The sequence below is a fragment of the Phascolarctos cinereus genome, unplaced genomic scaffold (assembly GCF_003287225.1).
Source record: "Phascolarctos cinereus isolate Bilbo 61053 unplaced genomic scaffold, phaCin_HiC Scaffold_1;HRSCAF=81, whole genome shotgun sequence".
NCBI lineage: Eukaryota > Metazoa > Chordata > Mammalia > Diprotodontia > Phascolarctidae > Phascolarctos > Phascolarctos cinereus.
Genome location: NW_027555514.1, coordinates 58,277,589 through 58,294,980, shown reverse-complemented (window position 1 = coordinate 58,294,980; position 17,392 = coordinate 58,277,589).

Here is a 17,392-nt window from a genome sequence, read left to right as displayed (position 1 = left end):
TTTACCATAAGGCACATGTAAATATATGCTATAACAAATTGATTTAAATATATCATAGATTCTTTCATAATATGGGCAAGTTGCTTAACCTCTGTTTGTCTCAGTTCCCTCAACTATAAAACGGAGATAATAACAACCCATACCTTGCTTGGAAGCCATGAGGAACAAATGAGATAATATTTGTAAAACAAAAAAAGTATTTAGCGTGGTGCCTAGAACAAAGTATAGGCACTAAATAAATGCTCATTCCCTTCCTTTCCCCTAATGTCAAGATTTGGGCAATAGTCTGCTAACATCCTCTTCAAATCAGATTAAGTTATAGCTGTCCATTGAATGAAATTGAATCCAATCTCTTCCCTGGAATTTGGATGATTTTCTATTAAATTAGATTGCAGAGCTCCTGTATTTGATAAGCATTTACCACTTAAATTCACTTATATTTGCAAGCTTAAGAAATAAAAAAAAGCAGCATAAGGAATAATCTAATTTTCCTCTCATTACACAAAGTTGTGGGCTTCATTGTTGTTGTCTTGCACCCACCATCTTGTCCTTGAAGCTTCAGCTAGCTGCAATGTCTAGTTGCTCATTGAGGTTTCTGTTATGTCTAAACTCTTGAAGAAAAGCTAATGTTCAACAAAACCCACTGTTTTAGTATACAAATCTCTGCCAGTCAACATATAAATGGACCATAAAGTTGAGAATATAATAATCAAGACTGTATATGCATTGCTCCACAACCATGGTCCCCTACCTCTGCAAAGAAGGGAGATAGGTACCTTCTTTTTTTAATATGAGGTCAAACTGGGTCATAAAAATTATGCAGAATTCAATTTGTGTTTTTTGTTCTCTCCATGTAAATCTTCCTCTCTTCCAAATTTCCCTATTTCTTTTAAAGGCATCACTATTCTTCCCATCTCCAAAGTTCATAAGCTGGTACATGAAAGTGGTGCTTGAAGGAAGTCAGAAACTGATAGGAATGAAGGTGAGGAGGGAGTTCATTCTTGGCACTGGCAGAGCAAACACATGGAAATAAGAGATGGGAAGTGGAGTGTCATGTGTAAGAAATGTGCAGAAGATCATTTGGGGTAAATTGCAGAATATAGGAGGGTGTGTAATGTCTAACAAGGCTAGAAAGATAGGATAGGACTATGTCGTGAAGGACTTCAAAAGCTAAGTGGAGTAGTTTATATTTCGTCTTAGAGGCAATAGGGAGCCACTGGAGGTGATTGAGTAAGGGTTAGATGGTCAGATCTGCACCTAAAAAAAATTACTTTGTCAGCAACATGTTGAATACGCTGGAGCTGAGAGAGGTGAGGCAGGGAGAACAAGAAGGGTGTCACAATAATCTAAATGAGAGGTGAAAAGGACCTGATTTAAGGTGGTAGCTGTGGGAATAGAGAGAAATAGGTTCAAGAGATGTTGTGGCAATAAAAATGTCAACATTTGGCAACTGCTTATGGGGTGAGGGAGAATGAAGAGCTGATAAAGTAGAGGTTATGAACCTTAGATATTGGAGGGGTAGTGATGCCTTTAACAGAAACAGGAAAATTTGGAAGAGGGGAGGAGCAGAAGGGGAAAGATAATGAGTTCAGTTTTGGACATGTTGAGTTTCAGACGTCTCTGGTACATCCACTATGAAATATCCAATAATCAAGTGATGATGTGTGCTTAAAACTCAGGGGAGAGAACAGGCCTGAACTGATAGATTTGTGAGTCATCTACATGGAGATATGAAGACACACACAGAGACAGAGAAAGAAAGAACAGAGTCCAGGGTGGAACCATGGTAGAACATTCACATTTTGGGGGGTGTAATGTGGAGGATGACCATACAAAGGAGACTGAGAATGAATAGTCAGATAGGTAGTAGAAAAACAGAGAGATGAGTGTCACAAAACCTGGAGAGGAAAGATATTCTAGAAGAAGGTGATCAACACGTCATGCAGCAGATAGATCAAGAAGGATGAGAACTAAGAAAGGACCATCAACTTGTCACCAAAGTTTACTTTGGAGAGAGTAGTTTCAGTTTAGGGAACCCATTGTTCCACATTCTGTTAATAGGGAAGGAAGTTAGCAAAAAGTTTGTGTTTGGTTTAAGAGCTCAATGACGTCTTCCTTGGCTGTCTGCCATGACTGAAATGGTGCTTCTTATCACCTCCTCTTAATTTTCCTGGCTTCCCCTAAGACTTGGCTCCAGTTTCACCTTCTGCAGGATGCTTGTCCCAATCCTTCCTCACCCCTAACCAACCCCTAGTGCCTTCCCCTCTGACATTACTTTCCATTTACTCTGTATTATCAAGTATGTACTTGCTTACTGATATGTTGTCTCCCCCATTAGAATGAGATTTTTGAGGATCTAAACTCTTTCTTGCCTTCCTTTTGTGTATCTCCAGTGCTTAATGCAGTGCCATACGCATGATCACTTAATGAATGCTTGTTGTCAATGAATAAACCAAAATATGGTCAAAGCTGTCTTATCTAACCTGGAAATTTGAAAATGGTTGGAAACTGGCATTTCTAATGTTTCATGAATATGAGGGTGAAGTAGAGACTGCTTTCTACTTTGAGAGGACTTTTAAAAAAATGGTGGAAGAGTAAGGAGATGAATAGAAGCTCTCTTAGCCAATATGGATTACTCTTAGTTAACAAGTTTTTTTGTGTTTTTTTGAATTAATGCTTTTTCATTTTCAAATTATCCTATAAAATTCCTTTCAGAAAAATTCATATCCTCTCAGAAAAATTTTTTTTCTAATTGATAATTTGGTCCTAGAATGAATAGTAATAAACAAAGACTGGTGGAGAGACAAGAGATGGGAATGACATTATAATCTAAGTACCTTTGTAATAACTTTTTGTTATATTTTCTTTCAAGCATCCTGCCAATAGTACAGAAGTCACCCAAACTTGGAATGCTATCAGTTGTAGGCTAGTGGGAAGAGATCTGGACAAAGAGTCTCAAAATCTAGGTCATGGTCCGTGATTAGCTGCATGGCCTTGAACAAGTCACTTAACCTCTCTGGACCTCAATTTCTGCACTTGTTAAATGGAAGGGAAGAAAATAAAAGAATAAAAAAATAACAAAAAGTCCTCTAAGGTCCTTTCTCATTCTGAAATTTTATGAGTGTAGGTACAAGTTCATAATCTATTGCATTTCTCTTATGATCCCATGGTCCTTTGTAGTTGTGTCCTAAGTTAATTATTTTTTAAAATTCATCTCCCCATTCTAGATGAAATGAGATTTAAAAATTTGAAATTTACTCAGATTGATTAGAAGTAGAGAGGTTCTTTCTCCCTCTTCAAGGAAACTGTAACAACTCTCCTAGCATTTTTTATGTCTCTCCTTAGAATAAGGTCTGAGAATGAATTACCCAGCAATAGCACTATTTATGGAGGAAAATGATCACTTACTTCAGATGTTTGTTTCTTATTAGCAAACTACTCTGCCCTAAAAAGACATGTCAGCAAAATGTATTTTTTTTTAAGGTCTGGGCACTTCTGTTTCAGTGTGGGAAGGTATTTATGTGGAAGATTAGATGTCTCCTAATTTTGCTTCTCAGTTGGCCAGTGGACTGTGTGAGGTCATCTTGTTAAATATCCATCTCTAAGTGGGCTGTGTATAACTCAGAAAAGTCAGCAACTGCATGGAGAGAGAAGACAATAATGGTTGAGGACACTGAATGTCTTTATTTTTCTCCCTTACTTTTCTTTCCTCTTGTTCTCTGCTCCATCTATTTTTCCCCTGATGTTTCCCTTCCCGTTTTCATAGGGGACTACTAATTCATGCATCCATGAGTCAGGCTCATTAGGAAGACAATTATCCTTAAATTTCACAGGATGCTAAAGACAGGAAAAATATAATTTTGCTTTATGTAAATGGAATCTGAAAGTCATCTCCTTGTGTTATTTATCTTGAATCTTGTTATGAAACTGCTATGAATTGATTTCCTTTTTAGTTTTGATCATCAACTATTGTTGTATTCTGTGTTTTACATAATCAGAGAATTTTAGAGTTGAGAGGCATCTCAGAATCCACCTAGTGAGGCCCATACCTGAAAAAAAAAATCTCCTTTACAACATTTGCAGCATGTGGCCATCCAGCCTTTACTTAGAGACCCCTGTTGAGGGGCAACTCATAACCCTTCAAAGTAGCTCATTTCATTAGGAAGTTTCTCTTTATATCAAGGCTAAATTGGACTTTCTGCAATTTCTACCTATGTCTCTAAATTCTACCTCTGGGACTAAGCAGAACAGGTCTAGTTTCTCTTTAAATACTTGGAGACAGTCTTCATTTCCAAATTCCTCCCTTCCTATCTCTCTCCCTTCCCCTTTCCTCCTTTCTTCCTCCCATTCTTTCTTCTCTATGCCTTCTTTTCCCTTCCCCCCTTTCTTCTCCCTTCTCTCACCCCTTGTTTATCTCTCCCCCTGTCAACATTCTCTTTTGGCGCACTCTAAAGGCACTTGACCATGCTGATTTTCCAACTCTAGATACTCTCCAGCTTTTTTGTGTCCACCCTAAAATGGAGTGCCCAGACATGTCCTTTCAAGTGTATGCAATTAGTCTTATTAAATAAATACTATTTTTCTTTCACATAGGAATTGTTTTTCCTCATGTCTTCAGAGTTTCATTCGTGAGAAATTTCCATCCCTTCTAGTCCAGAGTAATAGTTTCATCCTTATTGATTCCTTTACTTTTTGAAGGATTATCATGAAGGTGAACCAATAAATCATCAGCTAGTGGTTCTTCTTTTGGCAGAAAGTTCCAATAGATACTACTGCTCTCTCTCTTCCACTTTTTGTTTATTCAACATCTATTATAAACTATGTACTGAAGATACAAAGACAATAGCAAAACAGTCCCTGTGCTTAACAAGCTCACATTCTCCTGGAATCCATGCCTCTTTTGACATATTTTTAAAATAAGGTAAAAATCTTCAGGAGTATTCTAGTTATCACACCATGTCTCAGTGATATCTATGACACCAAATTTTCCTTTTTCCATTGGGATCACTCGTTCACCTTGACTATTGCTCATACTTTGTGCATTTGTGTGTATACATTTGTGGCCTTGGATTTCATAATTGCCACTTTTTTTTTTTACAATTTGTCTTCTGTGAATTTCTGAGCATCTCTGTGCTATTCTTTCTCCTACTGTGTAGTCATTCTCTGGTTTGGTAAATATATGTAGATCTTTTCTTTCCTCTTCCTTTATTTTTAGTTTAAAGCAAATTAGGTTTGCACAATGCCAGACAAAGCATTATTGCCAGCCTTTATCAGTTGTACTCGATCCCTGGTGGAAAGTCTATATTATCTGTGTCTAAAACTTATTCAGAGACACCAGTTGCTTAATCTGCTATTCATTTCTAAGATCTTTCTCATGAGTAAAATGAAGCGGTCAGACTGGAGGAACTCTAAAGTCCCTTCTGACTCTAAATCTGTGACCTCTGATTTTATAAATTTTTCCTTTGATCATCACTTGTGGATGTAAAACATTGAGTTTCTTGTTTCTTGACCCAAACTTCATTATCCTTAGCAATGCTTCCTAGATTCTGTCTTCATTTACACCCAATGTAAATTACCAGAAATGGGGAGGAGTCATCTGGGTTGACAGGAATAGCAAATTCTCTATAACATCCTGGATACTTGTCTAGGAAAACAAAGACCTTTTTAATGATATTGTCAAATAAAATGACCCCAATTTCACAGATGAGGAAACAGAGACTTTGAGAGATTATGTGATTCGCTCATGGTCACATATCTTGTAAATGGTTGAGCTAGGTTTTGAACCCAGGTCTCCTAACGACAAGTTGTGCCCTCCTACAAATAAAACTGTCTTGTAAAAGGTGCTACACTTTAGTACAACAACATAGCTTCAAGTCTTCTTTTTGAATTGCATATTTTGTTTCCAATGGAATTCTCATCCAAGCTACAAATTAAATCTTCTACTTTTAAGATAGGTTTGACTGTCAGCCAGCAATACTCTATTTTCTCTGCCTCATCTCCAGGCTTTTGTTTGTCCTTTCTGTTTGCCTCTAAGGAAGCAGAAATGGATGAAGGTTGTCTTGCCATGCCAGGATCCCTTTGAACATCTGTCCAATCATCTGATCTTCCATTTCCTCCTCCTACTCACATGGCTCCCACAGAGACAGGACTTGCCCAGGTTTGCACATGTTCACAGCTTGAAAATGTCCAGGCTATTTAAGATTGATTTTCATTATAATGAAAGCTCTGGGTTGTGCCTTCGAGATGAAAGCAAGGTACTAAAAATTCCCAGATTTTTAGGTCCTTAGATCATTGGAACATTAGTTCTCTCATGGCATCTCCATTTTAGCCGAGGAGTATAGATCAATGAGCATATCTCAAAATTATTCATTGTAAATGTATAAAAGGTCCAAAGGGTAGTCCAGCTTTCTGGTTTAAAAATGCTCTTTGCTTTTCTGAATTGTGTTTTCCATAGACCTTATGGCTCTTAGAGTAATTGTTAAAGCTATCTTAATAGATTTGACCATATTGTATATAAACATCCAACTGGAAAAATAAGATGAATGTATTGTGCCTGCATGGAACTACAGTTCTCTTTTTACATAGGAACGTTAGTTTGTCAATGAATTTTCCTTATACAGCAAATCCTTTTCTGTGGTTGTTCATCTTTCTTACACACTAAAATCCCCTTTGGTCAACTTGGAGGGCTGAGTGCTGACCTAATTAGCAGTATTCTGCCAATCAGCTACAAAAGAATGTTACAAGTCATTATAGATTTTTGGTATTTGGAGCCTCCTTCTTCCAAAACAAGTCTGCTTGGTAGCAGACCCATCATAGCTCTATTATAATAACAGTGAATCTTCCCTTCCTCTCTGCTCTGCTGACCATGCGCTGAGTTCTTCCCATGTCTGTTTGGAATTATATAGTGTGGAAAGATATGGAAGCCAGGACATCTCACATTGATATTGTACCTACATCTCACGGGGATGTGGCAAGAAATGTCCCCTTTCGATAATCAAAATCAAACACTTCTGAGGAGGGGCAGGGTCAAAAGAGAGAATAGAATTAATGGGGGGTAGGATAGGATGAAGGAAAATATGCTTAGTTTTTCATAACATGACTACTATGGAAGTGTTTTGCATGACTATACATCTATAACCTGTATTGAGATGCTTGCCTTTTCAATGAGAATGGGTGGGGAGGGAGGAAGGGAGAAATTTGTAACCCACAGTTTTAAAAACACATGTTAAAATAGAAAAAAAAATGTCCCCTTTCTCATCATACATAAGAATGCATTTTGCAATAATAATCACCACAGCCTTCCCTTCTTACAGAAAGTTAAGATAAAAATGGTCTTCAGCCATGGAAAGAGCACTTTTATCTAAGATGGTGGCCAGCTGTTCTCTATATCCAATGAAAACATAATGAAATTGACTTAAAAAGAGTAAGGCATGGTGGTTAATCTTTGTCTCAAAGATGGAACGCATAGCCTGGTTCACTTTATGAGAGTCTGACATTTCTCTTGGCTCAAGCTGTCAGCTTGGTGTTGTAGTGGCTAAAGTGTTGGACTTGGAGTCAGGAAGATGTGAGTTCAAATCCTGCCTTAGACACTGTGTGGTAGCTAGAAAGTCACTTGATTTCCTTCAGCCTCAACTTCCTCATCTGTAAAATGGGGATTATAATAATATTTACCTTATAAAGTTGTTGTGAAGATCAATTGAGGCAAAGAAGTAATTTGCAAGGGCAGCTAGGTGGTGCAGTGGACAGAGTACCAACCCTGGAGTCGGGAGGACCTGAGTTCAAATCCGGCCTCCGACAGGTAACACTTAGCTGTGTGACTCTGCACAAGTCACTTAACCCCTCAATTGCTTTGCCTTCCCCCCAAAAAGGAAGTAACTGGCAAACATCAGAGTGCTGTATGATAACTATTATTACTGTATAAAATTTGGGGAAAACTTCTCCCTTAGTTCACTCCCCATCTCCAAACATGAAGACCGGAAAGTACCAGAAATAAGATTTTGTAAAGAAGTGACAAAATAATCAAAGATTATATAATTTGCCAAAGAAAAATAACCATAATTCAATATCTGGCAGTGCCTCAGCATTTCTCAATTTTCCATAATTAAGCAATCATGGGGAGGGTGAAGGTCAGACGTTAGGCTCTGCTTTATCTAGGTAGGGTTGCCCTAAGAAACAAAACCAAAATTTAAATTCTTTAATGTCAAGTGAAAAGCAATAACCATAAAAGAGATGAGTATTTTTTTTCTCTCTCCTCCTCTCGTTTTTATCCTTTTTCCTGGGATTAGGTTTGGGGGGATCAGCTGGTTGTTTTCTGTGCTGTCCTTGCTACAGGGCATGGCAGCTGATAGAGAGACCCAAATTGGGAATGAGCTCCAGGAGGCTCAGTTGACTCATGGGTCTGGTGTGTTAATGAGAGCAGGGTGCCAGGTGGGAGCTAAATATCTGGGGGTCTTTTCCTGGCTGTGTTACTGATTTACTGTTTGACCAGGGGAAAATTTATCGCACTTCTTCCTCTGAGTCCCAGCTCTTTCGGTTTCATAATATGTTTTTTTCTTTTTGAATAACATTATGTTGTCTTGGGCCTCAAGCGTTATTTCTCATATTTCAGAAAACTGTTTTTTTTCCCTCTCTGCTGAACTAAGACCCAGTTTTACTTTATGCATGAAGCTTCCAATCTATTTTAACTTTGGTCCAACCCATTAGAACTTCAAAGCCCCTCTTAGCTTCAGAAAATCTGCTGTTCTTTCCACTTACTTGTCCTTGGCTTCACCATAGTATAAACCTGGGCTTGAGAGACCAGGTCTTGGGTATGAATCCTAGTTCTGTGACCTTAGGCAAGTTATTAGACCTTGGTTTCCTCAGCTGTAAAATGAGCTGGTTGGGCAGATTGATTTGTAAGGTTCCTCCCTGCTCTAAATTATGTGATCCAATGACCAGATTAGATGAACTCTCAAGTTCCCCTGAGGTCATCTCCTCTGCACTAAGGAAGCATGTCTTTAAATTCCCTGATGACACTGTTTATAGTCATAAAAGCCATCTTTTGGGATTATGATATGAATCATTTAGCGGTCAAGCCAGCTGCAACCTATTAGAGTCCTAGATTATCAGGTTTTTTTTTTTTACTCCAAACATGTGTGACTGACATAGTCCTGTTCATTAAATAAAACCTTAAAAAGACACATTATTCTGTGAACCCACGTAAAATTGATCATACAGAAATCAGGGGTTTGTGCCTGAGCCAACAGCTGTCTGGGCTCAGTTTAAAAGCAGATGGAGGGGACGTTCCTAGGGAATAACTCTTGTTATTGCATTATGCATTGAGTTGGGTTCTTTTCTGAGTCTTTGCTTTGGGTATTAATCTGGATCAGAGGATTTTAGAGTTAGGAGGGATCTTCGGGCCCATCTATACCAAATGCTTCATTTTACAGATGAGGAAACTGAGACCCCAGAAATGTTATGCCAAAAGTCACACAGGCTCTAAGTGGCAGAAATGGGAATTGAGTTAAAGTCTGACTCCAGAGCCAACAGTCTTTCTGATGTACTATAAATGCTTTGTGTGGTTTGTCCTTTGTTCTCAAAGAGGACCGTGACATCAGGGAGATGATGCCATGACTTGCAAGTGAATTGGATTTAAGTGAGGGAGAGCTGTGCAAAGTCACCAGCCTTACTATCTTCTCCAGAGCCTGCCTCTCTGCTGGTTGACTAAATTGTTTGCTGATTAACCACCTACCTCCTCAGTTGCCTATCAGGCCCCAGGGCTGTGACCTTGGTTTTGACAGTTCAGCCCTTTGGTCTCACCATTCCTTTTTTTCCCTAAGTTGTTGAAGGATTAGGACCTAGGAGTTAATGGAACTGCTGAAAGGGGGAAAGGCCATGAATAGGCAACCGTTTCTTTGACTGTGGAGTGGAAAAGGTAGGATAAAAAAGGATTGATTTTCTAAAGTTGCCAAGGAATCTAGACGAATGGATGTCAGTAGGTAGCATCTGATATTTCTTTAGGAAGACAGAAGATACCATTCACCATGCAGCATTCTGACCCCTGCATCTACATGAAGAAATAGATTGATCTGAAATTACTTTAAACCCAAAGTCATTGAAATTGGTTTATACCATTTAGGGTTTGGAAGTTCCCACTCAAACTGATTGCCTCCAATTGATTCATACCTTAGTGTCTGACATTCTGTCCCCTGAAAGGTATGGTTCCTAAGTAATATAAGAGTCTTGAAAACAAGAAATTAGAAAGTCTTACATTGGATGGTGCAAAGGACTGTGTGGCTGGGAAAATATTGCCTGATGATAGTTAGGATAGCAGAGTTTAAAAACACGAAATACAACTTTTCTTGTGCCACCAGCATCTTGAGCCAAATTACATAAGGTCAGGCACTTTTCTTCTAAAACTGCAACAAAAAAAAAAAGGGGAATCTTTTTTTGCTTGAGTCAGGGAATATTTTTGGACATAATTAAGAGATAGAGTACAGCATATTAAGGATTCTCAGACTTGGCTGCTTGAAAATAACAAATCTCATATGAGCAATTAGTTATTTAAAGTCTCTTCTAATTTAATGATCAAGTTTGGAATAGAAAATAACACTTCTGGGTTAAGACAGGGACTCAGATGAAGGGTGCAACAAACTTCATTTTTCAATGCGATTCAGAGAAAGAAGAGAGGCAAAACTGTTTTTACTTTAAAATGAGTTAGGAAATATTTAAATTTCCTTATTCTTTATAAACAAACCACTATTACTATTTTCATCTCTAACAACTCAATTTCCTTTTATGTAAGATGTGGGGGTAGACTCTGTTATCCTTTTAATATTTTATCCCATTATCTACATAGAAAACTAAAACCAACTATCTACAAATTAATTTTGGAGGAGAGGTTACAGGTGTAATGAAGATCAGTTTGTTAACAATAGAACAGGGCCTTGAGAGGGCTCAATGGAGGGGTAGAGTAGAGATAGAAACACTGTAGATAGACACGCTGGAGGGATGGGGGTGATGGCTATGAGGAAGTGGGGAATGGTGGTCTTTGAACACTTAGAGTCATAGGTCTAGGGGCTAGGGAAAAGCACATAGTAGGCAGAATGCACAGTGTATTACTTTCATTTGAACAAAAGAGCCAGAACATCAGAGAGATGTAGAACCAGAAAAGGAGGTGGACAGAACATAACAAGAATAAGGCATGATTTATCAACTTGTGTCCTCCCTTGATGGCCATACAGAACTAAAATATCTAGAGAAAGGCTCAGAGAAGGTTGGGTGGATCCACTATGGAGGATTCATGGGAGGACAAGGACAAGCGTTGCCCAAGATTAGAAGGTTTGTATTAGAACACTGCAAGATACAGTGTTAGACAGAATACATACATCAGTGAGATCAAAGCTCTGTATGTTTGTTTCTAGCTAGATTAATAGCTTTCTAGCTTTTTTTCAGTATGTTGCTTTGAATTATATATGTTCCTGTGTGTACATATAGAGTTATACACATCTAAAGAAGCAGATGCTTACCTCCCCTTAAATCCTGCTTCCATGACTAATCATGGTGGGAAGTGACACTGAGCTTCCAAAGCAGATATGAGAAAGGCACACACCTTGGGAAGGTTCTGCCAAGTTTGATGGTTTTGAAGACAGTCTCCTAAGGTATAGAGAGATAAGGATCTTCATGGGTAGTAGGAATGCCCACACTGGGCAAGCTCATTACTCCTTAAAGTATTAAATTAGGGATACTCACTGCAACAATTGGAACAAGGGATGGCTCTGTGAGTTTGAAGAATGTTAAAGTGAGAAAGAGACACGATCAGTTACATCTATCCATTTCACTTCCTTCAATTGTTGGTGCATTCTTCCTCAAATTGGGGATTGTAGCACTTAGAGTAAACAGGGCAAAAAGAAAGAACTCTTGCACAAAACATACATCTCCAAAAAAGATTTATTAGAGGGCACTCTTTACAGCTACCTGGAACTAGAAATGGGGTGCTGAGGTTTCCCCAACAGGCATCGAATCGGGGATGCTGATATGACAACTACTTGAAGATGCCTTTACAGATTTCTCTTTTGCACAAGAAAAGTTGCACTTTTGAGGAATTTTAGAGATACTGATTTCTTTTCAGGTGGTTCTAGGATGGGGATTGGTGGGCAGCAAGGTGTAATTGATCACTTTGACTTCCAAACCTTTGCTCTGGAATCTCTGAAGGCAGTAATTTTGTTTTAAAAGAAGGAGAGTATGGCATTGGAATATTTCTTTATTTACCAAGAGGCTGGCTAACAAGAGAATATGGAGGATTTCATTCATGACCCCAGGTGCTCTGGGCTATTTGGGCCTAGACTGATAAATTTATCAAGCTGTAATTGGGGAAAAAGAGGATGCCTTCTTTGCTTAGTTTCAGGGGTTAAAAGCAAAAGAAAGAAAGAAGCACTTCAAATTACATTCAGGATAGTAGCCAATCCTTATGACCATGAATCTATCCAGGGAATTCTGCCTCTGAACTGCATGTGTAGTGCTAGGAGGATGGCCTTGGCTTCTTCTCTGAGTCAGGATCAAAGACTTTGTAGAGATGCTTATGGCTTTTCCCTTTTAATTCTACCTACAAATGCTAACTTGGAATCTATAGGAAAAGGGAAATAAAGATACAAAGATTCTAACAATGGGACAAAGGCTTTACTTATTGATATGACCATGTGTGTATATGTGTGTCTATTTTCTATTAGACAATATCAATTTGTTTAATTCCCCAGAAGAAGGATGGCACTTGGAGTTATTGAATTCTAAAAAGCAATCTTATCCTTTTATATACTGTAGAAAGGGTCATATAAACCACAAATTAGATAGCATGAAATTAATTGTGGCAGTAACAGTTTAACAGGCCCTACAACAAGTGTATATGTGTATATAATTTAGTCATTAAGCAATAATGCAGACAATTCTTCTGAGCAGTAATGGCAGGATTCTGGCACTGGTAGCTGACCACTAAAAAGGTAAAAATGGAAGGAGGTTTTTTTCTTTCTTCTCTAATAATGAAAGGCCACGTTATTACGCTAGACTCTAGCCATTGTGCTCATCTTCCTTCATGGCTTGCCTCTCCCCAATACTTGAGCCTTAAATTCTGCCCCTAAAACCACCCTTTTCCTCTGATATATGAACCTTTGTCTTCTCTTTCCCCAAATCACATTTAGGCTACCATTTTCATACCACTCCCTCCCCTTACTCTTTCCAAAATCCCCATGTGTTATTCCCATTTGAATATAAGCTATTTTAGTATAGGTATGTCTAGCTTACTTGTATTTATATCCCCAATGGTAAGCACAGTGCTTTACATATAAAAAGTGTTTAATAAATGTGCTTCTGTATCTATCTATCTGTCTGTCTGTCTATCTATCCATCCTTCCATCTATCTATGTTTATCCATCATCTATCTACTATCTGTTTATCCATTATCTATCTAACTGTCCATTTTTATCCATCCATCTATCTATCCATCATCTGTCCATCCATCCATCCATCAATCCATCTGTATTTATCCATCATTTATCTTATCTATGTACCTGTCTACAATCTATTCATATATCATCATCTCTATATATATAATTTAAATACATTTATTTATCTGAAGTGTTTGAAATAATTTCCCTTCAAATTTCTTATTAAGAATTTCATTTTTTAAGCCAGGGATTCTACAAAAGATTTATATCTAGGGTGAAAAATAACCTGCCTACTTTTCAGTTGTTATCCTAGGATAAGTGCTCTAAACTAGAAGGGTTTCTCAGAGGCCATCAAGTTCAACCCTATCATTTTATAATTGAGAACATGGAGATTCAGGGAGGCTAATGACTGGCTCAAGGCCACACAGTTACTAAGTATCTGAAGCAATAAAGAAAGACATTTGCCAAACTAGCTTACAATGGCCCATGGGTTCAAAAATAGACCAAACTCTCCTTGTCCCTACTGGCACTAAATCTAACTTGTCCAGAATATGAGTGTGACCTGAAATAATGTTCTTATATTAAGCAGAGAAATTGTGATTTAAAACTAGCCTTGTGACACTGTATGGAACTTTGGTATATTTTGGTAGTTTTGATAAAGAAATCCATTCACCTTTCTTGACAGAAGGTCTCCTCTTTGTGATATGAGTCTACAGGCTTAACATAGTTATCACATTATAAAAATATGGAATAAGCCCAATATGTGTCAGAGTCTGAGAACTGAAAAGAGCAGTTATTCATACCAAAACTATAGATGATAGGGAACCAGGCAGAATATTCTTGTACTGAGAAGTAGAGAATGACAATGAAAGTGGTGAAGACAGTGATATGACAATAAATTGAATAAGTTTATTTGAGTAGAGAGAAATATAAAAATAATTATAGCAAATAGGTATTTTTGCAGAGTTTTGTGCTGCCCTTGTAAAATATTTATGTCCAAATGGGCTATCTAAATTCAGCCTATGGGGAAACATAGAAAGCCATCTTTGGAGTCTTGCCCATCCCCCTCCAGGGGGTACCAAGTTTCCTGCCTTTATTGGAGCTCGAGAAGGGGCCATTTTCTGGCTGTTCTATTCTCCTATGAAAGCAGGAGATGCAGTACTAGAATTATAACTATTTAAAATAGTGATAGTCTAGGGGCAAAAAAAGGAGAGTACCCAAAGCTTGTGCAGTTAGGTGGCACAGTGCATAAAGCTCTGGGCCTGGAGTCAGAAAGACCTGAGTTCAAATCTGGTGTCAGACATTGACTAACTACGTGATCCTGGGTAAATCGCTTAATTCTGTTTGCCTCAGTTTCCTAAAATGAGTTAGAGAAAGAAATGGCAAACCACTCGGGTATCTTTGCCAAGAAAACCTCAAATGGGGGTCTAGAACAGTCTGTTACAACTGAAAAGACTGAATAACAATACCCAAGCTTATACCTTCAGACTTTACTATTTACCAACAGATATGAATTGAGTAAAACGTTATCACAAACAATGAATAGCAAATAAACCCGTTTGTCCAAGAAATCAGAGAAGCCATACAGATTAGAATAAATAAAAAAAAACCAGATCTTCCATTGAAGTGGGATTATATACATTTATACATATGTGCATGTATGCATATGCATATGTATATATGCGTATATACATGCATGTACATATGTGTATAGATATGTATATGTGTATATTATAAGAGTGAAATATTTCAGCCTAAGAGAGGGACCCCAATCTCAATCAATGGGAAATTCTCTGAAGTCTATAGAGAGGCTAGGTAGAAATCGGAGATCTATATTTTGTATAAAGATGCCAGCTCCTCTACATGTCTGCCACTCCCCAGTCTTTTCTGTCTCTCATTGTGTCTCTCCCTTGAAAGCATCTAGAACACAGACTTTCAAAGAAGGAATATGTCTCTCAAGGAAGGAGTAAAAAATATCTCTTCTCTACAAAGCCCTTGTTCTGACTTTGCTCCTCTTGCAAGAGTATAGCATTGGTCATCATTCTCTCCACCATTTAGAAGAATGTTTTGCACAGTGCTCTAGGCAGGAAAACCAGGTTGCAATTATGTGACAAGTATTTTTCAGTACATTTATTCCTCTCAAAGAAATTTCATATTGGAGATTCAAGCCAAAAACAAGAAGTCTTAATTCCTTGCTTCATGGTTGAGGTCTACTTTGGTTCTAGTATACTTCACCATATATATTTACCTCTGTTCCTGAACATAATCTCCTCTTCCAGTAAGGCTGCAACCTTTCCACACCTGTCGGTCGACACCTCCTTTTCCCTTCATTCATGTTTTCTTTCCCAGGCAAGAATGCCTTCTTCCCTTTCTAACCATATTATATCAGACTTCCAAACAAAGCTCAATCTCACCACTTTCTCAAGGAGTTTAACTCACTTTGATCTGTCACTTCTCTAAATTTGTTTTATTTATAGCCTTCATGATTCTACTTAGCTCTTAGTTCTAGACTGTCTCTAGCTTCCTTCAAATCTCAGCTTATGAAGCCTATCTTGCATGGGGTCTTTCCTTTCCCCCTGCTCCTATTGTTTGGGCTTCTACCCCTACCATTTCTTTTTATTTACACATCTGTTTAAATCTATCTTCTCCATAAGTTTTCTGTTCATGTGATCATCATTTGAGATCTAGAAGTGACCTCAGAAGCCATCTACTCTGACCCCTCTTTATTTTACAGATGAGAAAACTGAAGCCCAGAGAAGGTAGTGACATGCTTGAAGTCACACAGGTAATGTCAAAGGTGGGATTTGAACTTCTGGCTCCAAAGCCAGTATTCTTTGCACTGTTTCATATTATCTCTCACTTGAGGGTAGGGAATCTCACTGGAACTTGTCTCGTTCCTTCCCTAAAGGAGGCAGCTAGATGGTACAGTGGATAGAGCACTAGGCTTGGGGTCTGGAAAATCTGAGCTCAAATGTGGCTGCAGATCTTATCTGTATGACCCTGGGCAAGTCACTAAACCCTGTTTGCCTCAGTTTCCTCATCTGTAAAATGAGCTGGAGAAGAAAATGGCAAACCACTCCATGGTTTTTGCCAAGAAAAGCCCAAATGGGGTCATGAAGAGTCAGACACAATTGAGTAGATGACTGAACAACAACCACCTTTCTTATATATTTCAGGGTGACTATTATAATGTAGAGTAGTAATTAGCCCTCTATAAGTAACTGTTGATTGATGGATTGACATTATTATCGTCCTTGTGGTAACTACAATTTGTATTCTGTCTTTCTCCAAAGTTTAGAAGAAGAATAAAATAGTTCACTCTTCTTTGAATCAATTACCTTTTAACAAAAGTGGTGTTGGAAATCCAAATTATTTTTCTTTTTTTGGGGGGGAGGGGGAGATTATCTTTCTAGTCTTCTTTCCTAATAAGACCATACCTGCACTCTAGGGAGAGCAATACATAAAAAACCCTTAGATTTTTGGCAGGCCTGAAGACAATAGCTTTTTTTTTCTTTCAATATTTGGGTGCCTGTTCCTGCACCCTGAATCTTCATTACTCTTCAAATTCAACATTGTTAAAAAACAAAAACAAAAAACAAAAAAACCCCCAACAACTGCTGAGAAGATGCAAAAGGAAAATAAAGTGACTTTGATGGATGAATCACACCGGTTGGCACTGTGAAAGTATATTCTGCTTGTCATTTCTTAAATGACTATTCACATTTACCTGCGCTGCTGCCTCTTGAGAGAAACTTGTGGAGTGGATGGGCTTAGTGTATTCACATGTATTTAAATGTATTTAAATACAACACATTATTGGGGAGAACATTAAAGTAATGCAGCTGATTTTCCAAGGGTTTTATTCCTCTTTCCTTTCCCCCCTCTGTCCCTTCTTCCTTTCCTTCCTTCTTTCCAAATGGGATGAGATTACATGTACAGGGCACATAATATGTGTTTTATAAATGCTTATCTCT